General features: G+C 59.8%; 2 non-coding genes across 2 annotated transcripts; both read right to left on the bottom strand.

The window, feature by feature from the left end:
- Positions 1-495: 495 nt before the first annotated feature.
- On the bottom strand, positions 496-648 carry LOC142795041 (5.8S ribosomal RNA). The gene has a single exon (XR_012892714.1). It is a non-coding gene; the product is annotated as a 5.8S ribosomal RNA (ribosomal RNA).
- A 1,719-nt stretch (positions 649-2,367) lies between these two features.
- Positions 2,368-4,182, bottom strand: LOC142795045 (small subunit ribosomal RNA). The gene has a single exon (XR_012892717.1). It is a non-coding gene; the product is annotated as a small subunit ribosomal RNA (ribosomal RNA).
- Between the last annotated feature and the right edge of the window lie 3,951 nt (positions 4,183-8,133).

Below are 8,133 nucleotides of genomic sequence, written 5' to 3'. Positions count from 1 at the left end.
CAAAGCCTGGAGGAGGCACGGCCCCGCAGCGTGTTCGAGCGCCCGGTCTACGGGACACCCTGCTTACTTCGAGGGCAACAAGCGCAACGCAAGGCTGCGATCTCGCGCACTTTGCGCACGGCTGGAGAAGCTTTGCTGGCCGGCTTTCGCTCCTCGTGTTTACCGTGCGTTAAAGTTGCGCGTCCGTGGCTCTCGCAGCTCTTGCGCGCCCGGTCGCAGAGAGGAGTACGCAACCTCGACCGCACTTTCCCTGCAGGCTTCCTTCCGACTCGAAGTCCTGCGGCGGTCTCAACGAGGTGCCACATCCTCAATGCAGTCGGTCGCCCCCGTTTCGGTTGGGCTCTGGCACGACGGTCGCCACCGTCTCGCCCTTGAGTGGCCGCTGTTGGCGCTCGCTGTGAGGTGTTCAGCGTGCTGTCCGTGTTGCCGACGCGGTCAAAACGAGTCGACGGCTCACGTTCCCTTGTGCGCCGAAGGCTCTCTTGATATGTGATCCGACCCTCAGACAGACGAAGCCAAGGGAAGACCCAAGGCCGCAATGTGCGTTCAAAGAATCAGTGCTCAGTGTGTCCTGCAATTCACACCAAGTCTCGCAGCTGGCTGCGTTCTTCATCGACCCGAGAACCGAGTGATCCACCGCTTAGAGTCGTGAAAAAGTGTTTGTTCAATTCCGTACAGTCAAAACCAAACGTTTCTGGCACTCGGCCAAACAGTGGCCAAGAAGGGCGCTTTTCAGCGCACGCTTGGACTCCAAAACTCTGCCGCGCCTTTTTCGGCTGCCGCAAATCGAGCAAACGGTGTGTTTCGGACGGCGTTTCGCTTTCGCTACTTGCGAGTGCTTTCGTGGTCCACCCCTCTATAAATACTCGGGAGGCGTCGAAGCCGGTTCTCCAAGCCGGACCCGTAGGTATCGTTGTGTGCTCGCTCTCATTGGCCCGCCTAACCAGAAAATGCCTGCGGTACACCCATTTGGATAAGAGTGCACGCAGATGCGGGCCTCGACGGCTACACATTTCCTCGGGCGGCCGCCTCCCGGCCTCCGTGGAGCGCGGGATGCACGGTCCCATCGACAAGCCTCTCCCGTTTTTACCGTGGCGTCGCGGTTCACCACGGCAGGCGGGTCGGTCTCCTCCGCATAAAAAGGGGGACCCCCGCTTTTTGTTCCACGAAATCGCACAAGCTTTTTTCGCATCCACGGTTTGCCACCGCACACCAAAATGCCGATCCGGCTGCCTACTTTAGCCAACAGGTGGAGCCAGGCGCGCCGTACTTGCGCGGCACTTCCCACGTCCACCGAAGTCGGTGCCAAGGACCACTTTCGGCGCCGGAGCCGCGTACGAGCCTACTCGAGGCGGAAGAACGAAGCCAGCAAGGGCCTGGCCGCAAGTGCGTTCAATTGTCGGGACGTCCAAGTCCCTCGTTCTTCCGTGCTTCCTCTTTCGGCAAGTCGTTGCGGCACCTTCCCAAAGCGCGCAGACCCGCTAATCGCGACGAGCGCGACGTGGCCGTGCCGCCTTTCCCTCGGCAGCAAGCAAAACGCCTGGCAACGTCGACGCTCCCCTAACCGCGATCTCGCACCGTGTTTCGTGTGGCGAATTCAAAAGCCGGCCGGCGCTGCTGCAACCATTACGGTCGGTACGCATACGCCGCGGAGGGCGGGACGGTCATCGGAGCGTGCGGTTCCTCCATCGAGTACTGCGCACCTCGGCCGTCGCATCGCCGTGCCATGACCGGCCGCGCGTCAACGCGAACCGGTGCCAGCGAGATCCCTCGCCTGCAAGAACCGACCGGCAGCCTCCGTCACCCGAGGACGCGGAGGCGCTTGCCGCGGACGGCGGGACGGTATGCACTGGTGCACAGCGGACCCGTCACATCGCCAGTTCCTTGACCGACCGCCGACGCTTGTGCCGTTCCTCTCGTACTTGGCAGTCGCCGCGCGATTGTCGGGTCTCGTTCTTGCACGCTCGAACGGTCGGGAGGGCACTCGGCTGGCGTTTCGGGAACGCGCAGCCTCGCCTTCTACCGACGTAACCACGACTCGCCGTTCGCGCTCCGCCGCTCCTGTTTACAGTACTAGGCGGTCCCGCAGCGGTCGGGTCGCGCATTTCGAGCGCTTCGAGCCACGGTGCAGTGGCGGGTCGAAAGCCGACCTATGAGTGCGTTGCGCCGTTTGTACCCGCGTCCGCCACCTGGCCGACCGTCCAAGGTCGCGGTGTTGGCGTCCGCTGGGCGCAACAATTTGTCACGGGGTGCCGCTCCACATTCAGGCAGCCCCGTGGGGAAAAGCCGACCCCGCGTCCAAACGGGGTCAGCGGCAGAAAGTGTCGGGCGCAGACGCAGCTGAGGCGCTCACCCTTCACAATCCGTTAATGATCCTTCCGCAGGTTCACCTACGGAAACCTTGTTACGACTTTTACTTCCTCTAAATGATCAAGTTTGGTCATCTTTCCAACAGACCGGCGCAACCGAAAGGCCGCGCCGGACATCGGTCCGAAGACCTCACTAAATCATTCAATCGGTAGTAGCGACGGGCGGTGTGTACAAAGGGCAGGGACGTAATCAACGCGAGCTTATGACTCGCGCTTACTGGGAATTCCTCGTTCAAGGGGAACAATTGCAAGCCCCTATCCCAATCACGAAAGAAGTTCCACGGGTTACCCAGTCTTTTCAGACAGGGATAAAGACACGCTGCTTCCTTCAGTGTAGCGCGCGTGCGGCCCCGGACATCTAAGGGCATCACAGACCTGTTATTGCTCTGTTTCGTGCGGCTAGGAGCCGCTTGTCCCTCTAAGAAGGTTGTAAGGTGCTGGGAACCCCGCACCTATTTAATAGGCTAGAGTCTCGTTCGTTATCGGAATTAACCAGACAAATCGCTCCACCAACTAAGAACGGCCATGCACCACCATCCACCGAATCAAGAAAGAGCTCTCAATCTGTCAATCCTCCCAGTGTCCGGGCCGGGTAAGTTTTCCCGTGTTGAGTCAAATTAAGCCGCAGGCTCCACTCCTGGTGGTGCCCTTCCGTCAATTCCTTTAAGTTTCAGCTTTGCAACCATACTTCCCCCGGAACCCAAATACTTTGGTTTCCCGGAAGCTGCCCGCCGAGTCATTTGAGTAACTCAGGCGGATCGCTGGTTGGCATCGTTTATGGTCAGAACTAGGGCGGTATCTGATCGCCTTCGAACCTCTGACTTTCGTTCTTGATCAATGAAAACATTCTTGGCAAATGCTTTCGCAGTAGTTCGTCTTGCGACGGTCCAAGAATTTCACCTCTAGCGCCGCAATACGAATGCCCCCGTCCGTCCCTCTTAATCATTACCTCGTATTCCAAAAACCAACAGAACAGAAACGAGGTCTTGTTCTATTATTCCATGCAAGTTTATTCAGGCGACTCGCCTGCGTTGAGCACTCTAATTTTTTCAAAGTAAAAGCACCGGCCATCTCGAGGCACACAATGAAGTGCACCAAGAAAGAACCGGCATGATGTTCAGTCCGAGCCGTCGCATCGGGTAGATGCACTACTCGTCTGGAACTGAGATCCAACTACGAGCTTTTTAACCGCAGCAGCTTTAGTATACGCTATTGGAGCTGGAATTACCGCGGCTGCTGGCACCAGACTTGCCCTCCAATTGATCCTCGTTAAAGGATTTAGAGTGTACTCATTTCAATTACGGGGCCTCAAAAGAGTCCCGTATTGTTATTTTTCGTCACTACCTCCCCGTGCCGGGAGTGGGTAATTTGCGCGCCTGCTGCCTTCCTTGGATGTGGTAGCCGTTTCTCAGGCTCCCTCTCCGGAATCGAACCCTGATTCTCCGTTACCCGTAACAACCATGGTAAGCAAGTAACCTACCATCGAAAGTTGATAAGGCAGACACTTGAAAGAAACGTCGCCGGCTCGTGGCCATGCGATCAGCACAAAGTTATCCAGAGTCACCACACAATACGGGCCGAAACCCGATCGATCTTGGTCTAATAAAAGCACCCGTTACCCAAAGGGCTCCAGGCTCACTGCATGTATTAGCTCTAGAATTGCCACAGTTATCCAAGTAGGAAGAAACGATCTAAGGAACCATAACTGATTTAATGAGCCATTCGCGGTTTCGCCTTATTTCGGCATGTACTTAGACATGCATGGCTTAATCTTTGAGACAAGCATATGATTACTGGCAGGATCAACCAGGTAATCGTTCGACTGCGCGTCCGTCCTCGCCTTCGGCGGGCCGGACGCAGTCTGTGTGCGGCGGAGGCCACCTTCAGGCGCCCCAACACGCTTATTTTGCACTCCGAGATGACGGCGTTCGAGCTCGCTACGGCACAACCTTCCCGAAAGACGAGTGGGAGCCGTGCGGCAAGAAGCACGTTCATGCTCGCTCTTTTTCGTTGCATCGACTCGGTCGCGCCGTGCGGGTTGCCCAAGCCCGCTGCACTGTCGGTGGACCGGCCGGAACTAGCAACGGAGCCGAGACTGCAAAGCCGCCAGACGACGGGTCACGCCCGCGTCTTCGGCGCTTTCGCATCTGAATCGCCCGAGGACGACACGGAACACACCTCGATATCGTGGTAAAACGGCACCGTCCGACAACCAGCCCCTAACGCATCAAGCGGATGAGGCTGCAGACGACTGCCGTGGATTCCCCTGGAGCAGACCCGAGGACACGCTTGACGAGGCCGAAGCCCGCCGCATATCAGACACCCGGTCGCTTTCGCGTACGCCGCTCACGAGAACCCCCACATAATAGCAGCGATAAGTACCCAGACCTCCTTGGGCACTAATACGAGCGTACTCGAGAAAATTTCACCGCGGGTGTGCCCCGAAACGTGTGGCACGTTGAGCGTGCCACAAGTCTACGTCGCTCTCAAACCCGCCGAGGTCGTAGAATTTGCGACCCTACTCACGAAATTCCCACCGAGGATACGGCCGCAAACGTACCGCACCTTGGGTAGGCCACGAGTTTGTGCAACACTACGCTGACGGCACAGCACCGAGGTCGTGCGCGCACGCACGGGAAAATTCCGCCGCGGTTTCTGCCGAAAACGTGAGGCACCACGACTCTCCGCAAGTTCGCGTCGACTGCGAAAGACCGAAGTCGTGAACGACGTGTCCGCTACTCGCCGCCGACACGCTGGACACCAAACGTACAACGACTCGACGGCGTCGTAGAGGCCCACGACGCGGTTTTCCTTAACGACGTCTCGGCGTGGCACCGACAGGTTAGAACGGCCGACCAACGTTCCCTGTCCGCCGTTCGGCTCAGTCGAAGGGCTCGGCGACTTCGGCAACGCTGCGAAGCCGCACGGTGACGCACGCCATGTCCCCATTTTTTTTTTTTTTTCTTTCTGCGTCTGCCGGGGTGCCCCTATAATAGCAGCGATAAGCACCCAGACCGCCGTGGGTCGCTCGCCCCGGCTGACGTGGTTTTTCGTACTCCTGCGGCGGTCGCCGTCAAGCACGTCCAAATACGCTACTTTCGTGGGCGCATTCACGCTCTTTCGCTTCGCCGGAGTGCCAGCACTCACTCTGCCAAAAACGGCGAACATCCGAGCGGCGGTTCCCACTTTTGCGTCGGCGTCGCAAACCCCGCCCCGGCAGACGAGGTTTGCCGTACTCGTGCGACGGTGGCCGGCGGGCACGTCGAAAGACGCCGATATCGTGCGCGAATTGGCGCACCTTGGCTTCACCGGAGTGCCGCCACTGACTCCTCCAAAAACGGCGAAGATCCGAGCGGCGCTTCCCACTTTCGCATCGGCGTCCCGAACTCCGCCCCGGCTGACGCGGTTTACCGTACTCGTGCGACGGTCGCCGGCGAGCACGTGGAAAGACGCCGATATCGTGCCCGAATCGGCTCCGTTCGGCTTCGCCGGAGTGCCAGCACTGGCTCGGCGAAAGACGACGAACATCCGAGCGACGGTTCTCACTATTGCGTACGCGTCGCAAACCCCGCCCCGGCAGACGCACTTTGCCGTACTCGTGCGACGGTCGCCGGCGAGCACGTAGAAAGACGCCGATATCGTGCCGGAATCGGCCCCGTTTGGCTTCGCCGGAGTGCCAGCACTCACTCGGCCACAAACGGCGAACATCCGAGCGGCGGTTCCCACTTAGCCGTCGGCGTCCCGAACTCCGCCCCGGCAGACGCGGTTGCCGAGCTCGTGCGACTAGCGACCGCGAAGCCGTCTCGCGACGCCGCTTTCGTGCGCGGCTCCCACTGCGACCTGGGTCACCCGAGGTCGACGAGCAAGAAAGAATGTCGAAAAAAAATTTTTTTTTTTTTTGCGTCTGCCGGGGTGCCCCTATAATAGCAGCGATAAGCACCCAGACCGCCATGGGTCGCTCGCCCCGGCTGACGTGGTTTTTCGTTTTCCTGCGGTGGTCGTCGTCAAGCACGTCCAAACACGCCACTTTCGTGGGCGCATTCGCGCTCTTTCGCTTCGCCGGAGTGCCAGCACTCACTCTGCCAAAAACGGCGAACATCCTAGTGGCGGTTCCCACTTTTGCGTCGGCGTCGCCAACCCCGCCCCGGCATACGCGGTTTGCCGTACTCGTGCGGCGGTGGCCGGCGGGCACGTCGAAAGACACCGATATCGTGCGCGAGTCGATGCTTCTTGGTCTCGCAGGAGGGCCGCCACTCACTCCTGCAAAAACGGCGAAGATCCGAGCGGCGCTTCCCACTTTTTCGTCGGCATCGCAAACCTCGCCCCGGCAGACGCGCTTTGCCGTACTCGTGCGACGGTCGCCGGCGAGCACGTCGAAATACGCCGATATCGTGCCCGAATCGGCCCCGTTTCGCTTCGCCGGAGTGCCAGCACTCACTCGGCCAAAAACGGCGAACATCCGAGCAGCGGTACCCACTTAGCCGTCGGCATCCCGAACTCCGCGCCGGCTGACGCGGTTGCCGAGCTCGTGCGACTAGCGACCGCGAACGCGTCTCGCGACGCCGCTTTCGTGCGCGGCTCCCATTGCGACCTGGGTTACCCGAGCTCGACCAGCAAAAAAGAAGGTCGAAAAAAAATTTTTTTTTTCTGCGTCTGCCGGGGTGCCCCTATAATAGCAGCGATAAGCACCCAGACCGCCGTGGGTCGCTCGCCCCGGCTGACGTGGTTTTTCGTACTCCTGCAGCGGTCGCCGTCAAGCACGTCCAAATACGCCACTTTCGTGGGCGCTTTCGCGCTCTTTCGCGTCGCCGGTGTGCCAGCACTCACTCTGCCAAAAACGGCGAACATCCTAGTGGCGGTTCCCACTTTTGCGTCGGCGTCGCCAACCCCGCCCCGGCATACGCGGTTTGCCGTACTCGTGCGGCGGTGGCCGGCGGGCACGTCGAAAGACACCGATATCGTGCGCGAGTCGATGCTTCTTGGTCTCGCAGGAGGGCCGCCACTCACTCCTGCAAAAACGGCGAAGATCCGAGCGGCGCTTCCCACTTTTTCGTCGGCATCGCAAACCTCGCCCCGGCAGACGCGCTTTGCCGTACTCGTGCGACGGTCGCCGGCGAGCACGTCGAAATACGCCGATATCGTGCCCGAATCGGCCCCGTTTCGCTTCGCCGGAGTGCCAGCACTCACTCGGCCAAAAACGGCGAACATCCGAGCAGCGGTACCCACTTAGCCGTCGGCATCCCGAACTCCGCGCCGGCTGACGCGGTTGCCGAGCTCGTGCGACTAGCGACCGCGAACGCGTCTCGCGACGCCGCTTTCGTGCGCGGCTCCCATTGCGACCTGGGTTACCCGAGCTCGACCAGCAAAAAAGAAGGTCGAAAAAAAATTTTTTTTTTCTGCGTCTGCCGGGGTGCCCCTATAATAGCAGCGATAAGCACCCAGACCGCCGTGGGTCGCTCGCCCCGGCTGACGTGGTTTTTCGTACTCCTGCAGCGGTCGCCGTCAAGCACGTCCAAATACGCCACTTTCGTGGGCGCTTTCGCGCTCTTTCGCGTCGCCGGTGTGCCAGCACTCACTCTGCCAAAAACGGCCAACATCCGAGCGGCGGTTCCCACTTTTGCGTCGGCGTCGTAAACCCCGCCCCGGCAGACGCGGTTTGCCCTACTCGTTCGACGGTCGCCGGCGAGCGCGTCGAAAGACGCCGATATCGTGCGCTAATTGGCGCTCCTTGGCTTCTCCGGAGTGCCGCCACTCACTCCTCCAA

This window comes from Rhipicephalus microplus, unplaced genomic scaffold, assembly GCF_043290135.1.
Source record: "Rhipicephalus microplus isolate Deutch F79 unplaced genomic scaffold, USDA_Rmic scaffold_535, whole genome shotgun sequence".
NCBI classification, from domain to species: Eukaryota; Metazoa; Arthropoda; class Arachnida; order Ixodida; family Ixodidae; genus Rhipicephalus; species Rhipicephalus microplus.
This window is presented reverse-complemented; position numbering and strand designations above follow the sequence as displayed.